The following is a 21,067-nucleotide window of genomic DNA, read 5'->3' on the forward strand; positions in this document are numbered from 1 at the left end:
GAAGGATGTAGAGTCTCCATTTTTTTAAATGGCTGAATAGTATTCCATGGTGTACACATATCTCAGCTTCTTAATCCATTCCTGGGTTGGTGGGCATTTAGGCTGTTTCCACATTTTGGCAATTGTAAATTGATGCAATAAACAGTCTAGTACAAGTGTCCTTATGATAAGAGGATATTTTTCCTTCTGGGTAGATGCCCAGTAATGGGATTGCAGGATCAAATAGGAGGTCTAGCTTGAGTGCTTTGAGGTTTCTCCATACTTCCTTCCAGAAAGGTTGTACTAGTTTGCAGTCCCACCAGCAGTGTAAAAGTGTTCCCTTCTCTCCACATCCATGCCAGCATCTGCAGTTTTGAGATTTTGTGATGTGGGCCATTCTCACTGGGGTTAGATGGTATCTCAGGGTGGTTTTGATTTGCATTTCTCTAATAGATAGGGATGATGAGCGTTTTTTCATATGTTTGTTAGCCATTCGTCTGTCTTCTTTAGAGAAGGTTCTATTCATGTCTCTTGCCCATTGATATATGGGATTGTTGGCTTTTTTCATGTGGATTAATTTGAGTTCTCTATAGATCCTAGTTATCAAGCTTTTTTTCTGATTCAAAATATGCAAATATCCTTTCCCATTGTGTAGGTTGTCCCTTTGCTTTGGTTGTTGTCTCCTTGGCCCTACAGAAGCTTTTCAGTTTAATACAAAAAATTTGTATATTTTTGTTGCTGCAATTGTCACAGCAGTGTTCTTCATGAAGTCTTTCCCCAGGCCAATATCTTCCAGTGGTTTTCCTATGCTTTCTTTGAGGATTTTTATTGTTTCATGCCTTAAATTTAAGTCCTTTATCCATCTTAAATCAATTTTTGTGAGTGGGGAAACGTATGGGTCCAGTTTCAGTCTTTTACATGTGGATATCCAGTTCTCCCAACACCATTTATTGAATAGGAAGTCTTTCCCCCAAGGTATGTTCTTGTTTGTTTTATCAAAGATTAGGTTGTTGTAAGATGTTCGTTTTTTTTTTTTATTAAATCATAGCTGTGTACATTGATATGATCATGGGGCATCATTCGCTAGCTTTACAGACCATTTACCAAGTTTCACATATACCCTTGTAAGATGCAACCCTGGTGTAATCCCACCAATCCCCTTCCCTCTACCCACCTGCCCCCACCCTCCCCTCCCTTTCCCCCTTCCCCCCATTCTTAGGTTGTAACTGGGTTATAGCTTTCATGTGAAAACCCTAAATTAGTTTCATAGTATGACTGAGTACATTGGGTACTTTTTCTTCCATTCTTGAGATACTTTACTAAGAAGAATATGTTCCAGCTCCATCCATGTAAACATGAAAGAGGTAAAGTCTCCATCTTTCTCTAAGGCTGCATAATATTCCATGGTGTACACGTACCACAATTTATAAATCCAGTCGTGGATCAATGGGCACTTGGGCTTCTTCCATGACTTAGCAATTATGAATTGAGCTGAAATAAACATTCTGGTACAAATATCTTTGTTATGATGTGCTTTTTGGGCTTCTGGGTATATGCCCAGTAGAGGGATTACAGGATTGAATGGCAGATCTATTTTTAGATCTCTAAGTGTTCTCCATATCTCTTTCCAAAAGGAATGTATTAATTTGCATTCCCACCAGCAGTGCAAAGGTGTTCCCTTTTCTCCACATCCGCGCCAACATCTCTGTTCTTGGGATTTTGTGATATAGGCTAGTCTCACTGGAGTTAGATGGTATCTCAAAGTAGTTTTGCATTTCTCTGATGATTAAAGATGATGAGCATTTTTTCATATGTCTGAAGGCCGCGCACCTGTCTTCTTCAGAGAAGTTTCTCTTCAAATCCCTTGCCCAGCCTGCGATGGGATCCCTTGTTCTATTCTTGCTAATGCGTTTGAGGTCTCTGTGGATTCTGGTTATTAAACCTTTGTTAGAGACATAACCTGCAAATATCTTCTCCCATTCTGAGGGCTGTTTGCTTGCTTTACTTACTGTGTTCTTGGCTGTGCAGAAGCTTTTTAGTTTGATCAAGTCCCAGTAGTGTATTTTTGAAGCTGCTTCAATTGCCCGGGGGGGTCCTCCTCATAAAATACTCGCCCAGCCCGATTTCTTCAAGGGTTTTCTCTGCACTCTCCTCTAGTATTTTTATAGTTTCATGTCTTAAGTTTAAATCTTTTATCCAGTGAGAGTCTATCTTAGTTAATGGTGAAAGGTGTGGGTCCACTTTCAGTCTTCTACAGGTCGCCAACCAGTTCACCCAGCACCATTTGTTAAATAGGGAATCTTTTCCCCACTGAATGTTTTTAATTGGCTTGTCAAAGATTAAATAACGGTAAGTAGCTGGATTCATCTCTTGGTTCTCTATTCTGTTCCAGACATCTACTTCTCTGTTTTTGTGCCAATACCATGCTGTTTTGATCACTATTGATTTGTAGTATAGTCTGAGGTCTGGTAGCATAATTCCTCCTGCTTTGTTTTTATTTCTGTTAATGTCTTGGCTATTCGAGGTTTTTTCTGATTCCATATAAAATGAAGTATTGTTTTTTCAAGATCTTTAAAGTATGACAGTGGAGCTTTAATAGGGATTACATTGAAATTATACATTGCTTTGGGTAGTATAGACATTTTAACAATATTGATTCTTCCCAGACATGAGCATGGTATGTTTTTCCATTTGTTAATATTTTCAGCTATTTCTTTTCTTAGAGTTTCATAGTTCTCTTTATAGAGATCTTTCACATCCTTTGTTAGATAAATTCCCAAATATTTCATCTTCTTTGGCACTACTGTGAACGGGATAGAGTCCTTAACTGTTTTTTCAACTTGACTGTTGTTGCTTTACATAAAGGCTACCGATTTATGAATGTTGATTTTGTAACCTGAGATGCTGCTGTATTCCTTATCACTTCTAAAAGTTTTGTAGTAGAGTCCCTAGTGTTTTCCAGATATACTATATCATCTGCAAAGAGCGAAAGTTTGATCTCTTCTGACCCTATATGGATACCCTTGATCGCCTTTTCTTCCCTAATTGCAGTGGCTAAAACTTCCATTACAATGTTAAAAAGCAATGGAGACAATGGGCAGCCTTGTCTGGTTCCTAATCTGAGTGGAAATGATTCAAATTTAACTCCATTCAATATGATATTGGCTGTGGGTTTGCTGTAGATGGCCTCTATCAGTTTAAGAAATGTCCCTTCCATACCAATTTTCTTAAGTGTTCTGATCATGAAGGGATGCTGGATATTATCAAAAGCTTTTTCTGCATCGATTGAGAAAATCATATGGTCTTTGTTTTTTAATTTGTTTATGTGCTGGATTACATTTATAGATTTACATATATTGAACCAGCCTTGAGATCCTGGGATAAAACCGACTTGGTCATGATGTATAATTTGTTTGATGTGTTGCTGGATTCTGTTTGTTAGGATCTTGTTGAATATTTTTGCATCTATATTCATTAGTGATATAAGTCTATAATTTTCTTTTCTTGTTGGGTCTTTTCCTGGTTTGGGGATCAGGGTGATGTTTGCTTCATAGAACGTGTTGGGTAGTCTTCCTTCTTTTTCTACCTTTTGGAACAGGTTGAGTAATATAGGTACTGATTCCTCTTTAAAGGTTTGGTAGAATTCAGACGTGAAACCATCTGGTCCCGGGATTTTCTTTTTAGGGAGGTTTTGTTTGGTTGATGCTATTTCTGAACTTGATATTGGCCTGTTCAATATTTCCATTTGATTCTCGCTAAGTCTTGGAAGGTGACGTGCTTACAAGTATTGGTCAATTTCCTTCAGATTTTCATATTTCTGAGAATAAAGTTTCTTGTAATATTCATTAAGGATTTTTTTGATTTCTGAGGAGTCTGTTGTTATTTCATCTTTGTTATTACTGATTGATGAGATTAGAGATTTTACTCTTTTTTTTCCTGATTAGGTTGGCCAAAGGTTTCTCTATTTTATTGATCTTTTCGAAAAACCAGCTTTTTGATTTATTGATCTGTTGTATTATTCTTTTGTTTTCAATTTCATTTAATTCTGCTCTAATTTTGGTTATTTCTTTTCTTCTACTGGGTTTGGGGTTGGAATGTTCTTCCTTTTCCAGTTGCTTGAGATGTCCCATTAAGTTGTTAACTTCCTCTCTTTCTGTTCTCTTGAGGAAGGCTTGCAGGGCTATAAATTTCCCTCTTAGAACTGCCTTTGCGGTGTCCCAGAGGTTCTGATAGTTCATGTCTTCATTATCGTTTTGTTCCAGAAATTTGGCAATTTTCTTCTTGATCTCATCTCTGACCCAGCTATCATTCAGCATAAGGTTATTTAACTTCCATGTTTTTGTATGAGTATGCAGATTCCTGTTGTTACTCAGTACAAGTTTTATTCCATGTTGGTCCGAGAAGATGCATGGAATCATTTCTATTCCTTTAAATTTACTGAGGTTAGACTTGTGACCTAAGATGTGATCGATTTTGGAGTAAGTTCCGTGGGCTGATGAGAAGTATGTGTATTCAGTTTTGTTGGGATGAAATGTTCTGTAGATGTCTGCTAAATCCAAATGTTGGATGGTTAGGTTTAAATCTAAGATTTCTTTGCTCAGCTTCTTGTTGGAGGATCGATCCAACACTGCCAAAGGAAATCTCCAACGATTATGGAGCTGGAGGAAATCAAGTTGCTCATGTCTGTTAGAGTTTCTCTTATAAATTGAGGTGCATTCTGGTTGGGTGCATAGATATTAATAATTGAGATCTCATCATATTGAGTATTACCCTTAACAAATATGAAGTGACCATTTTTGTCCTTCCTTACTTTTGTTGGTTTAAAGCCTATTGTATCTGCAAATAAAATTGCAACACCTGCTTTTTCCTGATTACCATTTGCCTCAATTATGGATGACCATCCTTTCACCCTGAGTCTGTATTTGTCTTTTAAGTTAAGATGTGACTCTTGTACGCAACAAATATCTGGCCTGAGTTTTTGTATCCAATCAGCTAACCTATGCCTCTTTAGAGGACAGTTTAAACCATTCACATTAATGGAGAATATTGATAAGTCTGGTGAAGTTTTGGGTATCGAGTTTTTCAAAAGTCCAGTGGGCATTTTTAATCCTTTCGCCAGTGTGGAAATTGGAGTTTGATCCAAAGTTTCTGAGTGAGTTTACTTTTGTGGTATAGGATTGGGTTGATCATTATGGAAGATAGGTCTGAGAATATCTTGAAGAGCTGGTTTTGTTATGGCAAATTTCTTCAACATATGAATGTCATTAAAGTATTTAATTTCTCCATCATAAATGAAACTTAGTTTAGCTGGATACAAGATCCGGGGTTGAAAGTTATTTTGCTTTAGGAGATTAAAAGTCCGTGACCACCCTCTTCTGGCTTGAAAAGTTTCAGCAGAGAGATCTGCAGTCATTCTAATATTCTTCCCTTTGAAGGTAATGGTTTTCTTTCTCCTGGCAGCTTTGAGGATTTTCTCCTTCATATTAACTTTAGTGAAGTTAACTATGATATGCCTGGGGGATGTCTTATTGGGGTTGAATCATGCTGGGGTTCTGAAGCTGTCTGCTATCTGAATTTCAGAATCTCTAGGCATGTCTGGAAAATTCTCTTTCATAATTTCATGCAGAAGTGTCTCTGTGCCCAGCGAGGCCACTTCATCTGTTTCTGGAACCCCTATGATTCGGATATTTGCCTTCTTTGAATTATCCCAGAGCTCTCGGAAAGAATGATCCATTTTGCTCTCCATTTCTCTTCCTCTTTGAGAGTTTGGGAGCTTTCAAAGGCTTTATCTTCCATGTCAGAAATCCTTTCTTCTGCTTGCTCCATTCTGTTGCTGAGGGATTCTACTGTATTTTTCATATCTTTGAGGGCTGCAAATTCTTGCTTCAGTGTGTCTAAGTCTTTGGTGGTTTTGTCTTTAAATTCATTAAATTCTTGAGACAACTTTTGAATTTCTCCTCGAATTCCTAATTCCACTTTGTTAATCTTGTCTGCAATCCAAATTCTGAATTCAATTTCTGACATCTCAGCCAGTTGTTTATGAATGGGATCTTCAATTGCATCTGCCATATTGTTCCTTGGGGGGGTTGCTCTATTCTGGTTATTCATGTTACCAGAGTTTTTCTGCTGATTCCGCCCCATGGTTGTTTTACTCCCTCTGATTTTTTCCCCTGGGGCTTTGTCGAGGGCCTGTACAGCGTTGTGGCCTGAGAAACTGGGGCCCTGTCTGTTGTGGTGGGGCTAAGTGGTTCTGTCTTGTTTTCAGCTGGTTTCTGTTCCACCCTAGTGAAACAGATACTTTGGATTGAAGTCTCAGCTGTGGAGAAATATCAGCAATTAAGTCACCCCGCGCCCCACCGGCAAACAGTTGGAAAAGAAAAATCAAACGTTCCTACCACCGTGCACCCACGGCACCACCTGATTTGTCCTCAGGCGATTGGTTCAGTTCAAAAAGGTCCAAATCAATTGTCTCAGTCTGCACCTGTCTCGGGCGAGAGAGTTTAAGAGGTCTCTGGGAACTGGATCACAGGGGTCTGGTGACTACTCTGGTGTGGCTTGCTCCAGTGCTGTGTGGAGTCAGGAGAAGCCACCCAGCCAATAAATCAGTCTGGGAAGTTTGCTGCCTCCTTCCCCACCTTGCACCACTTCACATCCAGTCACTGATAGCCCTGCAGTTGGCTGACCCAGTTGCCTGTAGTGAATCGGTACTCCAAGAGTTTGTACCTGCCTGAATCACAAGGAAGTCTGCCAGGCCGCTGCGCTCTGCCTCTCTCCAGCAGGAGGAGGTGAGGCCTGACAACCTTGGGCGCTTGATGAAAGTTGAGGGGTTTTCACTCAGGTCCAGTCTCGCCCCTGATTAATGTTACTGACAGAACAGAACAGAACAACTCTGTGGTTCCCCTGCAGAAGAGAAGCTGAATTGAGCTCCAAATCAGCTTGTCTTTGCTCTTTGTCTATAGGCTGATGATCCCCTGAGGGCCAGGTACGTCTTAGGTTTAGTAAAGCAGACCTCTGGGTCAGCCTCACCCTGGGAGTTTCCCTGGTTTGCAAGTTGGAGTTGCCTCAGGCAAACTCAGAGTCTCTAGTTGCCCAGGGAGACAGGTGGTTGTGGCTTCAGAATATTCGGTAGTGAGCCATATTGCTAGCAAAAGAGGGTTGCTGCTTTACGGCTCAGGCAACGGCTGCTCCGGTGTAGCTCCCCTCCTCCACTCCCGTACCCCAGAGTCTGCACCAACAGGCTGCAGCCCAGCACTGTCTACACCCCTCAAGCAATCGCCCAAGAGTCTGGACCCCTGGGGGACAAGCCTACAGACCTTTGAGCGACAGCAGAGGGGAGTGCGGGGAGCGCTGGGAGCCTGGGGTTGCGGGCAGAGAACACACAGAGCTTTACACAGTTTTATGCCTGGCCGTATTGTCACCAAAAGACGGCTGTCGCACTGTGCCTCAGGGAACTGCCACCCCGGTGCAGTCCCCTCTCCGCCCACCGGACAGGACTGGCCTCCAGACCCCAGTGTGAGCGAAGGGGAGCGCTGGGAGCTCAGAATTCCAGGTAGAGACTATATACAGTTTATACAGTTTTATGCCGTGCCACCCTAGTAGGGGAGGTAGGTCCAGTTTTTAGAGGGTCTCTCCCGTGGAGTGTAGTGGGAGGACCTTTGAACTTTGACCGGTTGTTTGTGGGGCACTCTGAGCTGTTCTCATGGGGGAGGGGACTCCCGTCCGCTTGGTGATGGATTTTGTACCTTTTGTTTGTATCCTTGTGGTCGTAGCTTGCCTCAGTGGGGCTGACGTGCGTTCTACAACCTTCTCTCTTAGTGCAGCTCAAATCCACCAGGTTACTTGCTGAATTTTTGTCCTTTAACTCTCCTTCTGGACCGGAGCCTCTGTGGAAAGCTGGCTTCAGTCAGCCATCTTGTCTCCTCCCCAAGATGTTTGTTTTATTTCCTGGTTTTCTATTCGATTCCAAGTGTCTATGTCTCTATTTTTGTGCCAGTATCATGCTGTCTTGATTGCATTAATGTACACAGCTATGATTTAATAAAAAACTACAATATTTTCTAAATAAAAAGTCAATAAAAAAATTGGTACCTTGAAAATATCAATAAAATTTCAATAAAATTGAAAAAATCAATCAAGCCTCTAGTAAGAATGACAAAAAGATAGAAGACACAAATTACTAACATCAGGAATGGAACTGGGAATATTGCTTCAGACCTTAAAGATCTTAAAACATAATAAGAGAATATTGTGAACAACCTACACCGATAAATTTGACAACCTAGATGAAGTGAACAAATTCCTTGGAAAGCCTACATTACCACATACCACCTAATATGAAATAGATTATTTGAATGGCCCTATAATAAAAAAATGTAGGGCGGTGCCTGTGGCTCAAAGGAGTAGGGCACCGGCCCCATATGCTGGAGGTGGCGGGTTCAAACCCAGCTCTGGCCATAAACTGCAAAAAAAAAAAATTTAAATATGTAAAACAAAAGTTAACATAACTAAAGTAATAAATAGATCAATGTCCAATAATTGTGAATTATTTATGATATAACAAGCAGAGACGACACATCGTTAGGGCTCATCACCATGTCAATAAACCACAGTTTCCTCAAGGAATATGCAGTTGGGCACATAAGGCTTTCCCCCAATAATTTGCAACTACCAATAAATCTGAAATAAACTTTAAAAAAGAAAAGGAAAATTGAATGTGTAGTTTTAAAACTCCCTTTTAAAAATCTCCAGGCTTTTATACTTTTACTAGAAAATTCTATCAAACTTTTAAAGAAGAATTAATCCCAATTCAAACAACTTTTTTTCCATAAAATTGCAGAGGAGAAGACATTCTCTAATCCATTGGATGAAGTTGATACTTCCCTGATACCAGAAAACAATGATAGTAAAAAAAGGAAATTGAAGACAATATTCCACAAGAATGTACCTCCAAATCCTTAGTTATCAAATAGAAATCAGCAATCTATTTAAAAAGTATACACCATGATTAAGTAGAGTTTATTTCAAGGATCCAAAGCTAGTTCAATAATTAATTATACTCGGTTAAACTATCCTGATTTCTTCTGATGTGAATATTTGTTTATTTGTCTTTCATTTATTAGGTTGGTAATTTAGAAGACTTCTATTAATGCATTAGTTTTCAAAGGGCATTTATGAATAATCATTCTTCTATCCAAGAATTGAGTTTTTATCTGCCCACAAATTTGAATGCTCCAAGAGCTAAAGGAAGCAAAACAAAACAGAAAAAAAATCTACAAAACAAAAAATACGTTTAGATAAGTTCATATTTATGTCAACAAATACGCAGGATCATTTTTAAGAAAAACACTGACAAGCCAAATTACATTGAGCAGAGGGCAGTTGGGAGTTTAGCTTGTGAATTACATCTCATGGAATACATCAAAAGAAACTGAAATGCTTTTGGGAGAAAGAGAAGACCCAAGGAAGGCATGAGAAATATCGTCAGGCAACTGAAAGGCATAGAAAGGAAGTGTTCTGTGGTTCAGAGACAGAAGTAAAACAAATACAAGTAAAACAGAAAGAGATTTCATACAAACACAGAAGAGCCTAAGATTTAGAGCTGACAAAAACTGTCTTCTGAATTAGTGAATTTCATGTCTGCAAGAAAATTCTGGGAAAGTACAAACAGGGATTTTATAGCAGGTTCTCCTGGATGGATTGGGCTATCTGACACCCTACTATGCCTTTTAACAAAAGGTTCTGTGGTCTTATGGGAGCAAGGAGTCAGCTAAGTCATTTTGATCTTCACTGCACAGACAAGTCTTAGGCCCTTGTGTCTAGCCTAAACTGTCCTGTTGATTAATTTAAATGGTTTCAATTAGCTAATGCAGTGATGAGATTTAAATGACAAATGTTCACATTAACAATATTTGAGATCTGATCTTGACAGTCCTGCTAGACTGGTCTGCTAAAAAACGCTTCAGGAGCCCTACAAATAGTTCTCATTACTTTTCCCCATTTTAAAATGATGTTTATTTTAATTTTTCAGAATTCTGAGGTCTGTAATTACCTAAGGTTCATATGGCAATGAACAGCTAGTTACTTTTTTTATTCTTCTTTTAGGCAAATGAGTCAGATTCTGTAACATATCCGTGACCCAACTTCTAGAGTGCTTACTTAAATTACAGTAGATCTTTGAATAACACAGTTTGGAGCTATTAGGGTCCTATAGACTTTCTCCTCCTCTGCCACCCGGAGGTAGTGAGACCAAGTCCTCCTCTCCCTCCTCCTTCTCAGCCTGCTCAGAGCGAAGGTGATGAGTAAGACCTTTATGATGGTCCACTGCCACTAAATGAATAGTACAATACTCTCTCTATCCCTCATGATTTTCTTTTCTTTCTTTTTTTTTTTTTTAAACACATAAGAGGCTTTATTTACAGTTGAAAACTTAAACACAATCTTAGGTTCTGAATCTGTGCTACTTCCAGGGTGTCTTGATCAAATGGGCAGCTGCAGGCAGGAGCCAATCCACATTCTCTTACTGAAGAAACTCACCCAGGGGCAGGGAGGGCCTGGCTCATTCTTGGTCTGGACCACATCTCCCCACACTGTGAGATCACCACAGGCAGCCTGGGCTCATTGTTGGGGTCCATGGGAACATTTTCAATCTTTCTCATCTCTAGAAGTCCATCAGTGATTTTTTCCAAACACTACATGTTTCCCATCCAGTCACTCGCTCTTAGAGCAGATGATGAGCCAACAGCCATTTGTGCTGGAACCACATGGAAAGCAGGCCTGAAACAGAGTGCCTAAGTTTAAAATTTTCATCTGCAAATGGCCCCTAGTCAATACTGGCAACTCCCGCACCATCTCCATTAACAAAATCGCCACCCTGAATCGTGAAATCCTTTATAACTCCAGGGAAAGTGCTCCCTTTGTATCCTATTGGAACCCCATCTTTTCTGTATCCTCAGTGCACAACTGCCTGAAGTTCTTGGCTGTTTTAGGCACAAAATTTTCAAAGAGCTCCATCTTTATGGGGACACGTCTTGGCTAACAACGCTGACATCAAAGAACACCTCAGGGTTGACAGGGCTGGAATTTGCCACTGCCGTGGCTCCAACCCAGAAACAGAAGTCATGATTGTCTTAATAAACATTTTTTTCTTTATTATAAAAAACAGTATATAATAAATATAACATACAAAATGTATATTAATTGCTTATGTTATCAGTAAGGCTTCTGGTCAACAGTAGGCTTTCGGTAGCTAAGTTAAGGGAGAGTCAAAAGTTATATACAGATTTTCAGCTGTATGGGATTCAGCCTCCATAACTCTTGCAATGTTCAAAGGATAACCATACGGGGTTTTCCTTTAAATGATACTGATCTGTACAGTATTTCTTCAGCTGCCTCCTCTGACCTGCCAGGTTTAATCAGTGCCGTAATCACCAGAGAAAAGGGCTTGGGACCTGGTTCAAGAGTCAATGTTGTGGAAAGATTGGTTTTGATCAGCTTTGAGTTACAAGTCCCAGAGGAAACATGGTCAAATCTTAATCCACACCTTCCGACATGTAGCCTAGATTCAAGTGAAACTCAAAATAAAACAGGTAGATATAACAAATTAACTGAATAGGATTTAATTTACTTTCTTTAAAAAAGAAATTATTAACTATTATTTTCATTGTATGGATGTGAACATTAGAGTTCACAAGGTCACATAATGATCTCTGAACACACTGTAAGAAAGAAGCAAAGCTAAAATTTGAACCTGTCCTTCCCTGGAGACCTGTTCCAAATTATGGCAAAAGAGAAAACAAGAGAAACAAAACTTTTCAACTCATCGTGATTTGCCTTTCCCACTACAACTGCTAGCATGTAGCTACATATCAACATGATTTTCCACTGGAAGTGGTGCCATCCCTGCTAAGGTACACGTTTTGTTATAAGGAGCTTCTATTTCTGATTCTTCATATTAAAACTTTCACCCTTAGCACTTGTGCTTCATTTGTTTTGCCTTTGTGTTTTTTGCATTTCAATAATGGTGCAAATCAGAGCTCTGATTCAGAATATTTCCTTTATTGCTAATATTATTAAAGATCTGAAACCATGCTTGGCTGACGGTGTGTCCAAGACAATGCCTTGACTGTTTTTGTCTTCATTGAAATATTTTTACAAATTAGACAGAGAAAGAATCAATGAGAACCAATACCTGATTTGCACATTTCTTAAATCTCTTTCCCTAGTTTACAAATCAGTTGTCATAAGATGGCAGCTGCAGAACGCCCCTTGAGAATGGAAGAACACAGGCAAGGCTGGGGTTCATTCCACAGTGTCTTGGAAATAGAAGGTATTTTTTAGGAGGCAAATGGTCTGATCAGGTAACTGAAGTGGAGGGCTGGGCCATCACTCCAGAGTCCAGAGGGCTGAATAACACAGTGGGGGTGACTGTGGCTCCTTTAGGATGACAGATATGAGGCCCTTGCCTCTGTTTATCACCTCCCCTCATCTGTCGTGCTGCTTCCCTGCTATACTTAGCTGCTTCTATTCCTGGATCAAAATCTTTTTTCTTACTTTAGTGCCTTTGCACATATGTGTAAGAAAGTAAACTATCTCCTTTTTATTGTCAAATATCTAAATATTCTGAAAGATTCTCTTTATTATCATCTATTCCTTTACCCAAGTCAGATGTATATGTCCCTCCTCTGCCTTCTGGCAGCACCTGCTCTTTCCTCGGAGAAGTATTTACAATTCTGTATTGTGTTTTTTATTTATTTTTTTTATTAAATCATAGCTGTGTACATTAATGTGATCATGGGGCACCATACACTGGTTTCATAGACCGTTTGACACCTTTTCATCACACTGGTTAACACAGCCTTCCTGGCATTTTCTTAGTTATCGTGCTAAGACATTTACATTCCACATTTACTAAGTATACAATACAATTCTGTATTGTAATTACTGATTTGCTTCTCTAATTTTCCCGTTAGATGCCAATCTTATTTTTGTTTCCCTAGTACCTAGCACATGACTTGGAACAAAGCAGGAAAAACAAATAAGCAATAGTTTGGAAGTCGGCCCATTAGACACATACTTCTTCTGTATAAGAAACAGCAGCCTAGGAGACCATGAGCTTGGATTCTAGTCACAGCAGTGCCACTAACTAGCTGTGTAAACTGGCACAAAGTCCCTCTTTAGGTGTCATGTTCCATCTGGAAAATGAGGGTATTCAACTGGATCATGATTGGTCAATATTCTTGGTTAGCAGCAACATTTGCTTTTTCAGTGAAATCATCCTGTAAAGCCCAAATAAAACATTGGAGCTACTCTGCATGAAAAAATAAAACTGAGCCAAGCATAGTGGCTTCTGCCAGCAGTCCCAGCTACTCGGGAAGCTGATGTGGGAAGATCCCTTGAGCCCAGGAGTTCAAGGCTACCGTGAGCTATGACGACACCACTGCGCTCCAGCCTGGGAGGCAGAGTGAGTCTCTTAAAAATAAAAACAAATAAACAAAATAAGATTGTCTAGAGACTTGCCGATTTAACCTGCCTTTTGCTGTCATCCCACTCCCACCCACTTTGTTCTTGGAGCACAGTTTGAAAGCCACAGGACTAGGTGACCTTTAAAGCTCCAGCCAGCCCAGGATTCATTATTTTACACAGGATTTGCTGACCTCTTTCTCACTGCTGTGCCCATGACAGGCATCCAGAGATGTACCCAGAGATGTATCCAGGCTCTGGGATATCTGCACCCTTATTGAGTTTTATTTTCCTAAGCCCAATTAGCAGAGTATGCAAGTCAATATGCTATGTTTTGGTTTTCAGATTATTGAAACTGTGGAACTGTGTTCTATTTTATTAATGAAGAAAAAGAATGTCAGGTATATCTTGGTTTTGAAACTGGACTAACATTTTAGAATTCTATGTGAAATCTAGGTATATAATGGTGGCTGAGAGCCAGAGATAGAAGAAATTTAAATGATCCTGTATGTGTACTTTTTAATTCCTTGTGGTTTGTGAAAGGTGCTAGATAAATTTATTATTGACTGGAGCAGTCAATTAAATGTTGGCACAGAGAGAACACCAGTGTATTCTTTGATGATATGATGGAATAATTAAAATATAGTAATATGAGATCATTGTTTTTAACTTGCATCTTGTTGGTTGTTTGATTCATAAGAGAGAGATTAGTTTAAGATTGACAGGAGACAAACACATATAAGTAACTAAAGAATTCGGCATCTGTTTAGTCTATTTCTATTCCTATTAATTATATATCCTCTTCTAAGGACTAGTCTTTACATATCTGATTACTTCTATTATATACCTATTAAAGAGATCAGTGCTATTAGCCTAATGAGATTGGCACCATTATGCCCAGGTAATAAGTAAAATAAACTGAATCTTAGAGATGTTTAAGAACTTGCTGCAGTTCACATAGCTTCTAAGTATAATATACATAACAGACTTGTCAAAAGTGCATGAAATAAACTATACATTATTTTTAATAGACTTCATTTTGTAGAACAATTTTAGGTCTACTGCAAAATTGAGAGGAAGCGACAGAGATTTTCCATCTATCCCTTGCCCTCACATGCAACCTCCCCTATTAGCAACATCCCCACCAGAGTGGTGCAATTGTGACCACCGGTGAACCTGCACTAAGGGATCATTGCCACCCAGAGCCCCCAGTTTACATTATGGTTTATACTTTGTGTTGTATACACTATAGATTGGGACACCTGTATACTGTCATACAGAGCAGTTTCACTGCCCCCAAAATCCTATGCCCCTCACTCCTTCCCCTCCACACTGATATTGTTACTGTTTCTGTAGCTTTACCTTTTCTAGACTGCCATATAGTTGGAATTAAACATGACATAATCTTCTCATTTGGGCTTCTTTCAGTTAGTAATAAGCAGTTAACTTTCCACCATGTCTTTTCATGGCTCATTTCTTTTTAGCACTGAATAATAATGTCCTGCTGTCTGGACGTGTGTCCTGAAGGACATCCTGGTTACTTACAAGGTTGGACAATTACAATAAAGTTGTCATAAACATCCACGTGCAAGGTTTTGTGAGGACATAGGCATTCAAATTTGAGTAAATACCAGGTAGTGTGAGTGCTGGATTGAATTTACTTTATGGTTTATACTTTGTGTTGTATGCTCTATAGATTGGGACACCCCAATACAAATACCCAATACAAATACCACCTTACTGGAGCTAGGTGATATCTCAAAGTGGTTTTGATTTGCATTTCTCTGATGATTAAAGATGATCATTTTTTCATATGTTTCTAAGCCATGTGCCTGTCATCATCACAGAAGTTTCTGTTCAAGTCTCTTGCCCACAAAATAATGGGGAGTTGTTTGTTCTTTTCTTATTGATTAGTTTGAGTTCTCTGTGGATTCTAGTTATCAGACCTTTGTCAGAAACATAACCTGTAAAAATCTTCTCCCATTCTGAAGGCTGTCTGTTTGCTTTATTTATAGTGCCTTTAGTTGACCTACCATTTGATCCTGCAATATCTTTATTAGGTATCTACCCAGATGAACAAAAATCATTTTACAACAAAGGTATTTGCACCAGAATGTTTACTGCAACCCAATTCACAATATCCAAGTCGTGGAAGCAGCCTAAATGCCCATTAACCTATGAATGGATAAACAAATTATGGTATATGTATACCCTGCAATTACTATGCAGCCATAAAAAGGAGGGATACTTTACATCTTTTATGTTTACCTAGATGGAGATGGAACATATTCTTCTTAGTAAAGTATCTCAAGAATGGAAAAACGTATCCAAAGTACTCAATACTATTATGAAATCAATATATAAACACTTATACATTCATAGGAATCATAAAATACAAAGAGAGTCCAGAAAGAAAGATGGCATGAGGAGGGAGAGAGAAGGGGAGAGGGGAGGACGAGGGGAGGGAGAGTATTTGGTGGATCTCACCTATTGTACACAATGAAAGGGTACATTTCAAAACAACTAAGGGTATATTATAAATGTCGTACCACAAAAATGAGTGAGGCGATGGTTATGTTAATTATTTTGATTTAAGCATTCCACATTGTATATCAAATCATTGTATTGTACCCCATAAATGTATATATACAGTTATGATTTAATAAAAAATAAGTAATAAAATAAGTTTCACATGTACCCTTCTAAGATGCATCACAGGTGTGGTCCCACCAATTGCCCTCTCTCTACCCATTCTCTACCCTCCCCTCCCCTCCCTTTCCCCCATTTTCCCCTGGCTTTCTATTTTCATATATATATATATATACACACACATATATATATATATATATATATACATTTTTTTGTGTGTGTGTGTGTGTGCTGTGACTCAGGTTCCAACCAAGGTTGTCTATTTCAATGTTTTAAATGTCTGCATTTCTGCTCCTACCTTTGCTATTTCCTTTCTGCTTGCTTTGGGTCAATTTTTGTTCTAGGTTCCTGATCTTGAAGCATAAATTTTTATTTGATATTTTTTCTCTTTTCTAATATAATCATCTTTTGTAGACATGTATAATTGGGTTATGTGTTTTAATCCACATGGCAAATCTTTGTCTTATACTAATTGGCATATTGAAACCATTTACCTTTAATTTTTCCTATAATCATGTTTAAGTCTACCATTATATTATTTTTGTTCTCTTTGTTTTGTTTTCTTTCTGTTTTATTTTTTCTGATTTCCTATGAGTTACTACATTTTTCTTTTATAATTCCATTTTTCTAAATTTTGATAGTGTTTGTGAGTATATCCTTTGTATAAGCTCTTACATTACTGCACTGCATACATAATGTATCATTGTTTACTGCTAATTGTTGACATTTTATTGGTTCAATTAAAGTGTAGAAAACTTTTCCCTCTTTTCATCTCTTTACCCTTTCCAAGTTATAATTATTTGAAATATTTCTCCTGCATACATTTAGAATCCCATCAGTGTTATCATGTTGCTTCAAATATTAAATGTAGTTTAGAAAACTCAACAAGAGGAAAATATATATTGTATTTGCCAATATTTTGACTCTTTCTGTTGTTCTTCTTTTCTTCCTGATGTTCTATTATTCGTCATTTTATCATGTTCTTTCTGTTTATGGAATTTTCCTAGGGTAGGTTTCTTGGTAACAAATCTTTTAGTTTTTCTTCATCTATGAAGATATTGATTTTTTTTTCTTTGTTCTTGATGGATATTTTTGCTGGGTATAAAATTACAGTTTGCCGTTATTTTCTTTCAACACTTGAAAAATGTGCCATTTCCTTCTGGCATCCATAACAAACATATTATCATTCAAATAATGTTTTCTGTATAGTCTTTTCTCTTACCTTTGTCAAGATTTTCTTTTTATCAGTTTTTAGAAGTCTGAGTAGAAGATGTTTTTGTATGACTTTCTTTTTTTTTTTTTTTTCTGATGTCCTGTTTGCTCAGCTTCTTGAATCTGTAGGCTTATGTCTCTTGCCAAATTTAGGAAGATTTCTGCCATTATTTCTTCAAAGATTTTTTTAGTCCTGCCTCTTTTTTTCTGTCATTTTTAGACTCTAATGACACAATTGTTAGATTTTTTTGTTGTTGTTACTAGTGTTACTAATAGTTACACCAGCATCCCAGCATCTGGTTTTGTTGTTGAGATTGAGAAATTTCTATTTTCTGTCTTCATAATCACTGATTCTTTTCTCTATCCTTTCCATTATGCTTTTGAATTTATTCATTGAGTTTTTAAATTTCACATGCTGTGTTTATCAGTTCTAAAATCTCCATTTGTTATTAATATAATTTATATCTTTTATTTCTTTGTTGATGTTTTCTACTTTTAATTTTTTTTCAAGCATATTCTTAAGTGCTTATTGAAGCATTCATTTTATGGGTGATTTGAACCTTTTTAATATAATTCTCATAATTCTTTCATCTCAGTATTGGCATCTATTGGCTATCTTTTCTAATCAAGTTGGTATTTTCCTTAATCTTGGGATGATGAATAATTTTTTCATGAGGCCTGGTTATTTTTGGTATCATACTACAAGATTCTGGGTCTTATTTACAACTTCTATTTTATCTGTCATCCTTTTAATACCACTCTGGCAGGGTCAAACGGAAATGCTACCTTATCACTGTCAGGTGGGACAGAAATACAAGTTTTTCACTCAACCTTCATTGACATCAAGCTGTGGAAAGTGTTCTTTTTTACTAATGGGTGTGGGTGGGATTTTTTTACAATAGCATGTGTGTCTGTGTTTATGGCCATATTACTCCTGGGAACTGGTAAGAACTCTCTGGATACACCCCAGTATAAGTGGGGAGGAATGACTCATTACTGAAAGGTAGAGTATAAATCCAAGCTCACCAGATGATAAACACTAAAACTATAGAATAGGGAGAGACCTTTGTGCCAGGATGATGAAAATACCAGCTCCCTATTCAGACTTCTCTGGCACCAACCCAGTGGAGGGTTTGGGGCTCTCATTTTGTCCTGGTGAGAATGAAATTCTAGGCTCCCCACTTTGCCTTTGTTGTCATGGTTAGAGGTGACTCACAAAATTTTCTGTAGCATTTGACTAAAGTAGTATAGTTACTATCTACATGATTTCTGTCTTACTGGGTTGCTTCTTTCCTGCCCCTTTCGATATAGTAAAAAAGCTTTTGTTGGAGTTATGTTTTTGTCTGCCACCATTGGCATTTCTGTATTTCTAGCTTCTTTAACTTCAAGTCTGAGGTATATGAGCCAAAAGAAGAAAACCCAAAGAATTCACCAGTGTGTTGTTCCTTGGATCTTGAGGCCCCTAACCAATATGTCTTCTCTTTAGCTTTCAGCCTGATAATTTTATTTGTAGAAATTACCCAAGGGTTTTAGTTGTATTTCACCTAATTTTATTTCTCATTGCCATTCACATGAGATTTGGTACAAAATATAAAAGTATGTGTAATATAACCTAATCATGTGTATGGAAAATCCTCAGAAATCTGAGAAAAGTTTATCAAGGTTTTAAGATACAAATTATATATACAAAATTAATTAGTTTTTCATATCCTAGTAACAAAAAAATTATAAAATATAATTTTAAATTTCAATTTTCAAGTAGCATTCCAAAACATTAAACACTCAAAAATAAACTCATTAAAATATATATAAGACCTGCACACTGAAATTATAAACCATAGTTTAGAGAAAATAAGAAAGAAAGAATGTAAAAATATATTACATGTTTCTGGATTGGGAAAAATCCATATTAAGATTTCAATTATCACCAGATTAATATGTAGATAAAGTGAAATAGTAATCAAAATTTCAGAAGGCTGTTGGTATAAACTGACAAGCTAATTTAAAACTGCATTTGGAAATGTCTACAATTCAGAAACGCCGTAACCATTTTGAGAAAGAACTAAGTTGGAAGACTCACACTACTTGATTTTAAGACTTACTATAATATTATAAAGCTATAGGAATCAAGAAAGTATAGTATTGAAAATTAAATAGGTATATCAATCAATGGAATAGAAAAAAGATCTCAGAAATAGATCTATATAACACATCATACACACATATACATATATGACCAATTGATGTTGGTAAGGACATATGTGATCAATTAATTTTAACCAAGCAATTCAATAGGGAAGTGACAGTTATTTCAATAAACGATGCTGGAGCGCTTCCTGGCTATCCATATGGAGAAAAAAGAGCCATGATTTGTAACTCACATTATATTCAGAAAGTAACTCAAAGTGAATCAAGACCTAAATGTTAAAGTTAAAACTACAAGCCTTCTATAAGAAGACATATAAAAAAGATCTTGTGACCCTGGGGTAGGCACAATTCCCTAGGTAGAACACAAAAAATACAATTTATACTCAATTGGGTATGAGATGAGAAGGGAGATCACCTGTATGTCTAAAAACTGCCACTAATGGTAGATCGAACCAATTCAAATCAGAACATGTGATCAATTAACTGACAAATTAATTACGAGGTACACTCATATTGAAATAATATCATCATTTTAGTGGAAGTGTAGTTCTAACTTACTGATCATAAGAAAAACCAAGCCAAAAAAAAAAATATGTCAGCTATTAAATTGACAAAAGGTTTTAATTTGTGCAATGTAGGAAGTATAATTTTGTTCAGATATGAACAATAATTGTGTGGTCATACAAATATTGACCTTTCACTTAAAACTGTTCAAAACTATGCATCACAGGAGAGTGCAAACAGAGGAAACACAGAGTAAGGTGGACAGGTTGTCAAGAGCTGAAATGTTATCCTCAGTAGTAGAAAGTCAATACATACAGCATCTAAAGTTGAAGTCAATAAATAATGTCTAAAGTCGAAAAAAAAATGAAAGAAAAAGACAGCAATATAAGAACAATATTACATGTAAGAGGCTAAATAGGTAAATGCCAGCGTGGAGGATGAAACTGCTAAATGCATTAATGTTAGGACGAGAGTTAATCAGGGGAATAGGCTGAGTTGAGGGCCTATGTACTTCAGTACGGGGGTAGTACAGAAGATCAAAAAGGAGTAAAGCAGGGCGATGCCTGTGGGCTCAAGGAGTTGGGCACCAGCCCAATATAGCAGGGGTAGCGGGTTCGAGCCCAGCCCCGGCCAAAACTGCAAAAAAGAAAAAAGAAAAGGAGTGAAGTAGGACTTCCACTTAAAAAAAATTTGTTAGTGATAGTTACCTCAAGGTGCAATGAACAGGTCTTACTTTGATTGAAAACAAACAAGGCATTTTTTTTTTTTTTTTTTTAATGGAGAGACCGGAGAATAGGGAAGTAGGAAGAAAGACAAAAGAAGAGAAAAAACACAATAGTAAATTGCTTTCTTATGCTGATAATGAAAGTAAACTTGCAGGATATTGAACTATAACTAGCTGAATGTTATGCAAATGACTGTTTATTGGTTGGAATAAAAACTACCATGACAATGTCTATCTTAGAGTTGTAAAAGAATCTCAGACGATTAAGGTAAAAATGAAGATGCCTATTACATGATTTCATATTCCCTATTGATAGTTAAGACATTAGAGAAGATACATATAAGAAAAGTCATTGTAATAGCAAACACTTATTTGGCACTTATTATCCCAGGC

At 37.5% G+C, this 21,067-nt stretch overlaps 1 pseudogene; it reads right to left on the reverse strand.

Moving 5' to 3' along the window:
- Positions 1-10,508: 10,508 nt before the first annotated feature.
- Positions 10,509-21,067, reverse strand: part of LOC128574741 (peptidyl-prolyl cis-trans isomerase H-like) — a 29,505-nt pseudogene continuing 18,946 nt past the window's right edge.

The sequence above is a fragment of the Nycticebus coucang genome, chromosome 22, assembly GCF_027406575.1.
Source record: "Nycticebus coucang isolate mNycCou1 chromosome 22, mNycCou1.pri, whole genome shotgun sequence".
In the NCBI taxonomy this organism is placed as follows: Eukaryota; Metazoa; Chordata; class Mammalia; order Primates; family Lorisidae; genus Nycticebus; species Nycticebus coucang.